The sequence below is a fragment of the Eptesicus fuscus genome, chromosome 13 (assembly GCF_027574615.1).
Source record: "Eptesicus fuscus isolate TK198812 chromosome 13, DD_ASM_mEF_20220401, whole genome shotgun sequence".
Lineage (NCBI taxonomy): Eukaryota > Metazoa > Chordata > Mammalia > Chiroptera > Vespertilionidae > Eptesicus > Eptesicus fuscus.
The window spans coordinates 15,933,304-15,945,472 of record NC_072485.1 but is presented as its reverse complement, the minus strand read 5'-3'; the positions used below and the strand labels follow the sequence as shown (position 1 = coordinate 15,945,472).

The window sequence follows — 12,169 nt, the reverse complement described above, 5'->3', positions numbered from 1 at the left end:
CAGTCCTGGGTGGGCATTCCTGCTGTGTGGGCATCTCTCCACTCTCAAGAGGGATCTTTCAGTCTTTTGGTCATCCTCCCCCACACATCCATCCTTCAGGGGCTCATTGTCTTCTGCCACCAGGCAGCAGAGGAAAAATGGAGAGTGTGACGGGATTACACCTGTTTCTTAGAAGCCTTGGAGTGGAAATGCCTGACATCATTTGCTCTCAAATCTCATTGGTCAGACCCTGGTCACATGGCCACACCTAACTGTAAGGAAAGCTGGGAAATGGAGTCCAGTAATGGACTCTGAGAGTAGAGGACATGGGTTTTGGATGGAGAGTTAGTTCACAGCCTCACCCACAAATTAGTTCTCTGATTTTTAAACAGCTTTGAGAACGATGTGTATACAATACAAATCAAAATTCCAATAGGGACAAAACAATGGTTTTGTCCTTGTGGTTGGATACATGTAAGTGTAGCATTAATATGTGAAATGTGTATTTAATTTTGGAATCGTATATAATAAAAGCCTAAAATGCAAATTGTCCCCTCAACCAGGAGTTTGACCGCTTGCTGGGATGTACGCTGACCACCAGGGGGCGGCACAGAACATGGTGGGTGTTGGCGATGTGGTGCTGGCAGTGGGTGGCAGTGGAGGTGTTTCCAGCCCCATTGGGCCCTGATGAGAGCAGGAACATGGCGACATGGTGGAGCAGGTGAGCAGGCGGCACCAGGACAAGGCGGATGGGAGTGGAGCCCAATCACCCCATAGACAGAGACCAGCAGCAGCAGTGGGGGCGGTGCTGCTGCCTGGCTCGCAGGCACTGAGGGAGCCTGGCGGGGGCCCTATGACTCAGGCAGAGGGGTCCAGGGGCCCGGGGGCCCAGGTCTTGCCCAGGTCTCAGAGGTCAGCTGCGACCTGCCCTCCCACACCAGATGCTTGTGCTTGGATTGCAGGCCAGGCCTGGGAACCACAGCCGTGAACAAATTTTGTGCACCAGACCTCTAGTGTGAAATAAAGAAGTGAGAGGAAATAGGATCCCAATACCCTTTAGAAGTCATTGGCACTTTGCACACACACACACACACACACACACACACACACACACACACACTCACACTTGTTCACATAGGTAGTACCTGCTGGTCCCCCAGCTTGAATAACTGTAATTTCAAAGCCTTTACTTGAAAATGGATTTGAAAAAGGAAGCAGAGAAATCTGCTGTACAACAGAAAAAAGAGTTTTTAAAGTCATCCTAGTTTGTCCCCAAATTATTAGTGTATGCAGAACCAGCTACAAATGTTCACTGTTCATTAGTTTGCTTTAAAACCACTTTCTTAGAGCTTACTCAAGCTTAAAAACTCCACGATAATATCCTCAAATAAGCCTAGTATACATATGTGGCTGAAAATTAAGTAGAAATATAAGTGCAATATATACTGGGCCCCTTTTTAAAACAAAATGGCTTCAACTAGACATGATCTACATGGTGTTTTCTCCCCCCACTTAGCAATACACATTGAGCATCATTTTGTTTAGGTTCTGGTAGATGCATCTCTCAGACTTTTCACTCGATTAATTTTATGAAGTTATTTTATAACTTTGCCATCGATGGGAAATCTTCAGCTAATACCACACTAAATAAGATTCCATAAGAAAGGGGAAACTACAAAAATAAGTAGAATATGAAAAAATGATATAATTCTAGTCTGTCTAGGTATGGTATTCTGTCTGAGGCCTACTCTCTCTTTGTTCACATGGGAGATTATACATTGTTAAAGAGACATTAAAGACACCGCTACACCCGACTGGTACCTTGCTAATGAGGGAATTTGAAGGAGAGTTGAAAATGGGAAGTTTCTCACACTGTGGATCCATATGATGAGGCCCGTACCAGTAAACTGTCTAAATCATTTTGGTACCAGCATGAGGATCCTCCATGCTTCACTCCATGTCAGTGAGTTCCTGGGAAGACAGCAACTGAAACGTCCACTGTGCTGGGCCCTGTTCCAGGACTGGAGACCCAGACTGCATTAGGGGAAGTCCTTACCAGGTGAGTGGGATTGTGCAAAGTCAGGTGGAGGCAGACCTGGGGGCTGTGAGGTCACACAGGAGGCACCTATGCCAGGCAGAAGGCTACCCAAATTCTTTGAAGGAGTTGTTTCCAGGCCAGGAGGGTGAGGGAGGGCCTCTAGGAAGAGGGGTCAGCAAGCACAAAGCCCTAGAGGAGGCTCTTGCATGAAACAGGGTGTGTGTGTGTCTATGTGTGTTTGATGGGGAGAGGTGGAAGGACGAGGGGTGGCAGGAACACAGGATAAGGGAAGTGGGGGCAGTAGGGAGAGTTGGGGCTGGAGAGGAAACAAGGATGAAGGCTGCTGATGGTAGATGGTAGGAGGGGCCAGGCTGGGACAAGCAGGCAATGGAAGGAGGCTGCTGGGGCCATCCAGGAACAGGGTTATGGAAGCCTTGCTGAGGATGGCGGTGCAAATGGGGAGGTGGGTTTGGAGGAGTCTTCAGGAGGTTGATGGGAGGCAGCCACTCGGAAGAGACCCAGAACCTCTTTCCTAAAGACTTAAAGAGCTAAAGGACCCCTCTCCCCATGTTCCCAACTCAGGCCCAGAACAGTTTCCTTGCCCTGACTCTTCCCCTTCCTTCCCCTCCACATCCTTCTAGCAGCTTGTCTGCTCCATCTGTGCCCAGAGCTCTGTCAGATTTAGAGCCTCAGGTACCTGGGCTGTGTAACACAGAAACAACTCAAACTCCAATCCCCTATGGTGAAATCCCACAAGGAAAATGGTTGAAATCTATGGCCTTCCCAGAGGTCACTGCTACAAGTAAAAGATGCGGTCAATTTCCTTCATCTTTACATCACCCACCCGCCCCATGCTGGGCATGTAGAGGCCCTCAGTAATTACAATGGGTGAATGGATGGAAGGTCCAATGGAACATCTCGCTCATCTTATAACCCATATGTCTAGCTTTGTGCCTATCACATCATAGGTGCTTATCTAATCAAATGAAAACTGAATGAATGAATGAGTAAGCAGAGAAGTTTCATAATAAAGTAAGAAGAAACTGTTTTCTCACTTCAGTATCCCCAAGGCTTAGTATACTGCCTGGAATAAAATAGTGGCTCCACAATATTTGAATTTGTACAGTAGGGAAAAAAGAAAGGAAAGAAAGAAGGGGGAAGGAAGGAAGGAAGGAAGGAAGGAAGGAAGGAAGGAAGGAAGGAAGGAAGGAAGGAAGAAAGGAAGGAAGGAAGGACAGAAGGAAGGAAGGAAGGAAGGAAGGAAGGGAACAGGGAGGAAATGAGCAAGGGAGGGATTGAGGAGGGCAAGGAGGAGGAAGTGAGGCAGGGAAGGAAGGATGGATTGAAAGAAAAAAGTAGCCTGCTTACTTTTGTGTATCTCCAGGGCCTAACCATTGCCTGGCACATAGTAGGTGCTCAGTTCATGTATGTTGAATGTTAAAGTGTTGTTTCAAGAGCTCAGTGTCGAACTGAGTTCGAAAAGATCGAACTCTTTTCTGTCTGACCGACTCTTCCTATGGACCCCAGCATTTTGGGTGTCTTTGCAGCTGCCCTCCCAGGTCCATGAACAGATTCATCCCTGCTATGCACAGTCTGTGGCCTAATGCGGTTCCACGCAGCTGCCCTAGCTCACTGCTCAGCAGGAGCCAGCCTGGATGGTCACCAGCACTGCATGATGCATTGGGAGTCCAGCATCAGCTACCAGGTGATGAGAAGATTATCTCAGGGATTGGGATTCGCTCCATCAGGCTGTGGTAGGAATGGTGAGGACTAGGTGACTGGGGCATTGTAAAGCATCTCACCCCTAGGTTTTGGGTGGGAAATGACTTTGGAATCTGACAGACATGCATTTGCACTCCAGCGCTTCCATTTCCTATCTCTGTGGCTACAGGCAAGCACTCATAATTGTGGGCCTCAGTTTCCTCATCTATCGAATGGGAATAGTTGTTTAGAGGAGAGGTTTGTGTGCAGCTTAAACTACAGAGAATGTATAAAGCACCTATCACAGTGCTAGACTTTCATTTATTCAACAAATGCTGATGAAGTGCCTGTCATATGTCAGGTGCTGTCAGGAGTGTCTTGGAAGGCCGGGAATCCTGCAATGACCCATTCAGACATCTCTGTTCTCACAGAGTATCCAGTTTAGGTGCCCAAAGCAGGAGTTAGTTCTCTTCACTAGTCATGTGTCAGCCATCAATTGCCACACCAATACTGCTTAACAAACCACTCCCAAAGGGCAATGCCTTCCAACATCATACTTTTCCTTCTACTCCTGAGTCTCTGGGTCAGAGGGCAGTCCTTCTCTGGAGGTCAGCTAAAACATCTGTTGACCTTCATGGGGCTCTCTAACATGCCTGGGGTGACTTGGCTCTGCTCCATGTCTCATCCTCCAGCAGGCTAACCAGCGTATGTTATCATAGTGAACTCAGATCATAAAGAGAGACATACACAGGCTCTTTGAAAATCTCTGCACTGAGGACTTGGCTAACATCCCATTGACCAAGGCACGTCGCATGACCAAGCCTAGCATCAGAGTAGGCAGGAACTCCAAGTTATAGGGCAAAAGGCACATATGCAGAGAAGGGAGTAAGCAATCAGGCCATTCATACAATCAGTTACCCTGAGTCTTACTAAGATGTCAGCCAGAGTCTCAAGAATAGAGCTGTTAAAGATGGGGGTTTCTGGTCATAGGGGTGGGAGTTGGAGGCCCAGAAGCTGAGGTGGCCTCTGCAGAGGCTCCAGGGAGAAGAAAGTGAGACCCCTGCCCCTTTCACTTTATAGAGAGGAACCAGAGGCCTTGAGAGGGACTTGCTGACTTCAGGAACAGAGATAAAACTCGGCTTCCTGACTCCCAGCCCAACAGCCCTCCTGAGTTCAGTGCAGGGCCTGAGCCTGGATGATGCAGCCTCGCGGGCTCCCTCCTGCCTCTTTGTCTCTCAGTCCTCCCAGAGCTGCCCTCTGGCCTGCAGGACATCCTCCTGCAGAGCGACTGCAGCAGCAGCACACAGGTGACCTGCCCGAGGCCCTTGCCCCTCCCTGTTACCTGGAGTTACAATGAACTTAGATGTCCATCAGCTACAGGTCACTTATGGCTTAGCTTTTATAACAGCATGAAAATTGAGCTTTTAGTTACACAAGTATCATATGAATCAATTTTCCCTGTAACAAAATATTAAAATATTACAGAGAACGTTAAATTTGGCTTTGACTGTCCTCAATCCCCACTTGCCTTCCTAGAAATACCACTGCCATCTTCAGTTTGCCGTGTATCCATCCAGAGCCCTCTGTATGCCTTACGTGCACAGAAGTATGTAGACAGAATGCAGAAAATACATTGCAAGGTTAGCCAATCTTATTCCTATATAAATATGTATTGTTCAACAACTATCCATTTCATTCAGTTAAAAGGGAGGCTAATACAGTTTTATTCAGTATTTTTTTAAAAAACAAAGTGCAGAGAGTGGGCATATCATGTCCCTTTTTGTGTAAAAAGAAGAAATATTAACATGTACATGTATTTGTCTCTGTGTCAAGAACAATGGAAAGATAAACCAGAAGCTAATCCCATGGTTACTTACTGAGGTACGGGCAGGGAAAGTAGCTACGTTTCCCTGAATGTACTTTGTTTGCTAGTTTTGACTGGAGTTAGGTAATTTTTTACATACTATCAAATAATTTAATAAAAAAGAAATTAAAGACTGGCCAGTGTTGCTCAGTGGTTCAGCATTGACCTATGAATCAGAAAGTCAGGGTTCAATTGCAGGTTTGGGCACATGCCTGTGTTGCGAGCTCGATACCCAGTATGGGACATGCAGGAGGAAGCCGATCAACGATTCTCCCTCATCATTGATGTTTCTATTTCTCCCTCCCTCTCCCTTCCTCTCTGAAATCAATAAAAAATATTTTTAAAAGAAATTTAAAAACAGAAACAATTGACACGAACAGTAAATGAAGTTGGTGACCTGACGTCACAAAGTAAGAAATATTTCACTGACATAGACTTATACTGCCTGTCCTTGATGGGTAATGGCCTAAGCATATGAAGAACCATGAGTAAATCTTTTGATATGTAATCTGGAGACTTTTCCTTAGTATTTGATGTGTAGTTAATCCTTGAACAACATGGGTTTGAACTACACAGGTCCACTTACGCATGTTTTCTTTTCAATAAATATGTAGAATGCTATAAATGTACATATATTCTTTTGTGGTTTTCTCACTCTTTCCTCTAGCTTACCTTAATGTAAGAATATAGTATATAATGTACAAATGATCTAATCATCTCTTTATGTTACCAGTAAGGTTTCCAGTCAACAGTAGGGTATTCATAGCTAAGTTTTTTTTTTGTGGGGGGGTCAACATTGTACTTGGATTCTTCACTGCTCCCCCACATTGTTCAAGTGTCAGATGTACTTCTAACTTGTTTTGAAAATTGATCCGTAATAGTCAAGCACTTGGAAATAAAATGCTTTGTTTGGCCTGTTCCCTATGTTGTTAACTAATATTTAACTTCAAAAAAAGTATGTGCACAATACTTTAGATGATGAAAGGTATTCCTCTCCCATTTAAATTTCTTAGTTCTCCCTCCGCAGAGTCACCTCCATTTCTTCCTTATTTATTTCTGGATTGCCCTATGCATTTTCAGGCACATAGGCCAATCACAAATGGGATTCATTTCCAGCCACAACAGTTATTACTCTTATAAGTCTATGCACCTCATAGGATTGTTTCAGCAAAGAAAAAAATTTTAAAAAATATTCATTATACAATGTGAAAGAGGGTTTCTTAGAAAACAACAACAAACACCAATCACACATTGACTGGTCCAGGTAGAGGATGTTCTTTTCTGGGAGGACAGGAGAGGGCCAGGAGGAGGAGGGAGAATCTATAAAGTTACAATGTGCTGTGAGAAGATGGGGTGTAATTGCTCTTTCCCCCACACCCTCTACAGCAGGAAGTGGAGCTACTGGAGGTGGACACAGTGAACCTGCACTGCATGGAGATGTGCGTGCAGAGGTGCGACCACAAGTACTGGTACCTTATGCCCACCAACCTGGAGGAGCTGAGCAGCATCATGTACAGGTGGCTTTCACGGGGGCAGGGCTGGATCTGTAAGGCATCATGGGAAAGGTAGAGTGTAAGGTCCAGGGAGGCCAACTGGAACTGCAGCCTCTGCAGCTGGCACCATGCCCACCTGGGAACTTATTCCAGCTCTCATTGACCATAATATAGCAAGCATAGTCATGTTAATAATAGAGGACATTTGCTAAGCACTTACTGTATTCCAGGCACCTTCCTGGGCCTTCACTAAATAACATCATCTCACTTGACCCTCACAACAGGCCAGGAGGTAGAATAATCTCTTTTCTGGAGGAAATGGAGAGCCAGAGGGGTACCTCACTGCTTAAAACGCCCAGCTGGGCATGGCTGGGTGGGGACTCATCCCCAAATCTCTCAGACTTTAGAATCTGCACTTTATCTCATGAAGCCAAGATTTGGGGCTTCTTATTACTTTTCATTAAAATGTATTATTATTTCTTAAACCAGGAGAGTAACCCAGGCTTATTCAAAACCTAAATCCACCAAAGAAATCAGAAGCTCATAGGCATGAAGAGAAAAGGACGGTGTGTTTTTCTAGTCGTTGGTCATGCGGGGCTACCTGATCGCAGGCGGGAAGCTGGTGAGGATTGTGTTGAGGATGGTGGTCACAGGCCCCAGCCCAGGTGACACTGTCCCCTGCGGTACACAGAGGTGGCTCCATGGGCTTTCTGGGCAAGTGTGTGTGTGTGTGGGGGGGGTCAGGCTGGTAGGGAAAAGCAGCAGGCTCACAACGGTGGTGGTGGCTGGAGACAGCAAGGAGGAAAGTCAGTGTTTTGGTCAGGGAGCTCGGGGTTAACCTTACATCCCAGGACTCACTGACTCCTCCACCTCCAGTCCACCTGCCCACCCATCTACTCATCCATCCACTCATCCATCCATCCATCCATCCATCCATCCATCCATCCATCCATCCACCATTCGCTTATTTATCAGTTCATCTGTCTTTTAAAGTATTATTTTATTGATGTATAGTTGACATTCGATATTATATTATGTTCAGTTGTACAGCATAGTGATTTGACATTTATAAACGTTACAATGGGATCATCACAATAAGTCTAGGAACCATCTATCACTATGCAAAGTTAATAGCATACCCTGCTAGAGGGGCCTACGAAGTCTGCTTCTGCCCTGAAACCCCCCCACCTCCAATGGTGACTCTGGACATTAAGGATTGTTCTCTTCCTTCCAGCTGTCAAGAAATTCTCAAGGATATAAGAGTTGCTGTGCTCCCCTGCTAGGACCTCCAAACAAGCTCTCTGGAGCCAATTTACTTTGCCCATTCCCAGCACACAGTGCTATTTCATTGTACTTTTAGATTGAACTTTCCCATTGTTTTTACTTGGATTTCTACAGGCAGAACACACTGGAATGAACTCAGTGTGGGTTAAGGGGTTTTGCTAAAGTTGTCTTCAGTCGTTGTCCACTTTTGCTGCCTTAAGGTGAGAATGTGGAAAAAAGTTTTGGATGACTAGAAGAAATAAAAATGCGAGTATCCACATTTGATGCACTTATACTTGAAAAGACACTGGAAAATGTGCTACTGGTTCAAGGGTATCTAGCAAGTCAGGCTGGACATTTCAAACAGGAAAAGGAAAGAAAGAAGCTCCTCATGATGGTACTGCTAGAGTGGTCTTCTACGACACTGGTTTTGATAGCATATATTATGTTGTAAGGAAGCGTACATGGAACTTCAAATCAATGACCAGCTCGCTCGTGTGTACATCATCCCAGGAATTCTAAAAGATTCAAGTGTTGTCCAGAAACCCAGAAGAGAGATTCAGAACACTGTGTGGATCTCCACAGAGACATTGTCATGTCACGGAAATGAAATGATCCCCAAATCCAAACTTGGTTTGGCTCCTAACAACTTGTTGATGGCTGTTCCTTTTGTCAGACCTTAAAGGGGCTGGCTTTCTGGAAGATTTGGTGATTCCTCAAACTGACCGTGGATTTTCTCCAGCTCGTAGAAAACCAGCGAAGCCCACTGGCGGAAAATGGAGTGCGACCGAATTCCAGCACAGTGGGCAGGGATTTCCTGAAGGTTCTGGAGACCCGTGGGTAAAGTACAGGCAGCCACTGCAGCAAAAGCCACATAAGAATGATTCTGAAATGTCTGGTCTTTTAAAAGCGAAGAATCAAAGTATGAGGGGAAATGGCAGAAAACAGTATCAAGACTCACCTACTCAAAAGAAGAAAACAATGGGGCCCACAGCCAGCCAGCGAAGCAGCAGAATCCCATGATGAAATGGGGAAAAAAACAACAACAACAACCCAAACTTCATCCCAGAATCGGGATATTTTACTGTGGACCTCTTTAGTGAAGACGGCCTTTTAGCTTTGACAAAAACCACTGGGCCATTATCCCTTTTAATAAAGACAACGAAAGCTTTAATTTTATCTAGTGCTCAGTCCATCTTCACATTTTCCCAGTTGCCTCAACATGTCTTTTTTGGTTGGTTTGTTCATATCAGCAAGCAAAGGGTCTCCACATCTATTATTCTTTTTAGTTAAAATCCAGTCTGACCTAAGAATATTGTCTGCCCTGGTTGTGGGATGTGGCAATGACCTGGGTGTGGGGCATTTAGGACCACTCTCAAGGTAATATCCCCTCCTATGTTCTCTCTATCATGCACCCAAGAGGCAGCTCCATACCCCCCTCCCCCAAACTGCAGGCAGCCCTCCAGGGCACCCAGTGGGGCCGAGTTTCTTCTTTGAGCCTGGGAAAGAGACTCAAAGTCACCTGTCAAGTATGGGAACTTGTAGTGCTGCCTATTCCAGCTCAAGTTATTTAAGACTTTTACTCACTGCCTTGTAGGGGAAGGCTGGGGGTGAAATGGTGAAGAGGTCTGTGGCATGGGGGTAGGCGGTTTGGGGCAGTTCCTCAGCCTTAATCCTACCTAGCTGATCTTAGCGTTAAATAAAATTAGCTGTTAGAGATTCTAGATCCTAGCAAAGAAAAGGAAACCAATTACCACCAAGCTTCTTTGCCTCCTGTCCTTTTCCAGCTTCTGTAGGGTCAAAGGAAAATGGCTGAAATGTATGCACTGAGTTTAAGAGATGGTACAGGTTATTCAATCCAATCTTCCAACCAGCAGGAGCCCCTTTTCCTTTCAAAATAAAGTTATTAATTTTTTTATTAGAGAGAGGAAGGGAGAGAGAGGAGTGGCAAGAAACATGGATATGAGAGAGAGGCAGAGAGAAACATTGATCAGTTGCCTCCCAGCCACGCCCTGACGGGGTATGGAACCTGCAACCCGAGTGTGTGCCCTGACTGGAATTGAACCTGCTTTTGCTACAGCTGAGCCTCACTGCCCAGGGCAGGAGTCCTTCTTTTAATGAGAACAAACACCTATACACGCAAGTGCTCAAGTGACTCAAATCCACATCTTGGGGCTTCAAATCCTACTCCCTCTATGGTTCATGTGGCCTCTGTGCACGCCTCTTCAGGGAAGACCTTACGATTCTCATTGTGAGCACACATTCCCTTGCAATTCATTGAAACCCGCTCTCTCTGATGGGAGTTCTTCCTTCTGTTGCACTTTAATTTTCAATAAAATAGTCTTGTTGCCTTAGTACAATTAGATAAAAGTGTACAGAGCTACTAATCGCTAATATTTTAGTACTTATCATGTGTTGTATATTTCTCAGGGCTGCTGTAACAAAGCACCACATACTGGGTGGCTTCAAGAACAGAAATTTATTTTCTCACAGTTCTGGAGGCTGGAGCTCTGATATCAAGGTGTCAGCAGGGATGGTTCCTTCTGAGGCTGGGAGGGAGGCTCTGTTTCTGGCTTCTCGGCTAGTGTCTGCTGGTTTGTCAATCTTCAGCATTTCTTGGCTGGCAGACGCATCCTCCCAATCTCTGCCATCGCCTTCACAAGATGTTCTCCCTGTGTGCTTGGCTCTGTGTCCTAAGGTCTTCTTTACTGTTTATAATGCTCACTCGAGGATATTTTTCTCATTGCTCTTTAGAGAAAGAGGAGGAAGGGAAAGAGGGGGTGGAGAGAGGGGGGGCAAGAAACATTGATTAATTGCCTCCTGCATGCCCCAACCCAGCTGGGGAGAGAACCTGCAACCCAGGTACATGCCCTTAACCAGGAATTGAACCCTAGACTCTTCAATGTTAGGGTCGATGTTCTAGCCATGAACTCTCACTGGTCAGGGCATACTCTCCTCTTTTATAAGGATACCAGCCATATCAGATTGGGTCCACCTAAATGAATTCATTCATGTTCACTAATTACATCTGCAATGACCCTTTCTTCAAAGAAGACTGCATTTTGAGTTACTGAGGGTTAGGATGTCAACATATGGCATGGACTTCATCCCACTTCATATGCCAATGCCCTGCATATATTTTGTGATTTCATCCTCACAACAATGCCTTAGGGTAGTTGTTTTGAAGTGGAGGAAACTGAGGCTTAAATAATTCTGTAGTTTGTTCATGATTGCACAGCCAGTAAGTGGCTGAAACAGGATTTTGGACCTAGACACTCTAATTCCAGAACCCAGGACTTTAACAACTTCTGTATACTGTCTTATTTCTCCTTATATCCTTTTTAATTCCCTTGCCTGCAGGAAGTTACTTGCAGGAAACTAAGGAACATTAGTAGCAATTTCTGTGGTAGCCCAACTGTGCCACCTGGTGGCGACAAAAATTAAAGCAGCTTCCAACTCTGGCCAAAATTGCATTGCATGAAATGCTCACTGACCTTATCCCTAATTACACAAATACAGTCAAGTAATTATGAATTCTGCTTGACCCTGCTTTGAACCAAATACAAGTCATATGAGAAAAGAACAGCACAGCAAAAATTTGAGCTGTTCTGAATGGATCTAAATTTTTCTGATTAAAATATGGAACTCACCATAGATAATACTAGTATGTATTTTGTGATAGTATATATAGAACAGCTTTATGTTTTCAAAACCTCTATATTTTCTAGGACTAACCTGGTCTTATTCTGTTTTGAAAACTGGTTTCTCCTGATGCCCTTGTTCTGATGACTCCTTCCAGACACCATTTCTTTCTGCTGTTCAAATTTAGGA

The 12,169-nt window shown here is 45.0% G+C and overlaps 2 long non-coding RNA genes and 1 pseudogene across 3 annotated transcripts; all 3 read left to right on the top strand.

Moving 5' to 3' along the window:
- The first annotated feature begins 575 nt into the window (after nucleotides 1–575).
- On the top strand, nucleotides 576–5,343 carry LOC129151214 (uncharacterized). 2 transcript variants are annotated; one of them, XR_008557953.1, is made up of 5 exons: nucleotides 576–700; nucleotides 1,911–2,038; nucleotides 3,646–3,722; nucleotides 4,799–5,025; nucleotides 5,255–5,343. It is a non-coding gene; the product is annotated as an uncharacterized LOC129151214 (long non-coding RNA). The 2 variants fall into 2 exon arrangements; XR_008557952.1 differs by having other exon boundaries at nucleotides 3,565–3,722.
- Nucleotides 5,344–6,985: 1,642 nt separating this feature from the next.
- On the top strand, nucleotides 6,986–8,392 carry LOC129151181 (uncharacterized). Its single transcript, XR_008557924.1, has 3 exons — nucleotides 6,986–7,099; nucleotides 7,565–7,697; nucleotides 8,310–8,392. It is a non-coding gene; the product is annotated as an uncharacterized LOC129151181 (long non-coding RNA).
- A 19-nt stretch (nucleotides 8,393–8,411) lies between these two features.
- On the top strand, nucleotides 8,412–9,438 carry LOC129151147 (m7GpppN-mRNA hydrolase-like; annotated as a pseudogene).
- The last annotated feature ends 2,731 nt before the right edge of the window (nucleotides 9,439–12,169 follow it).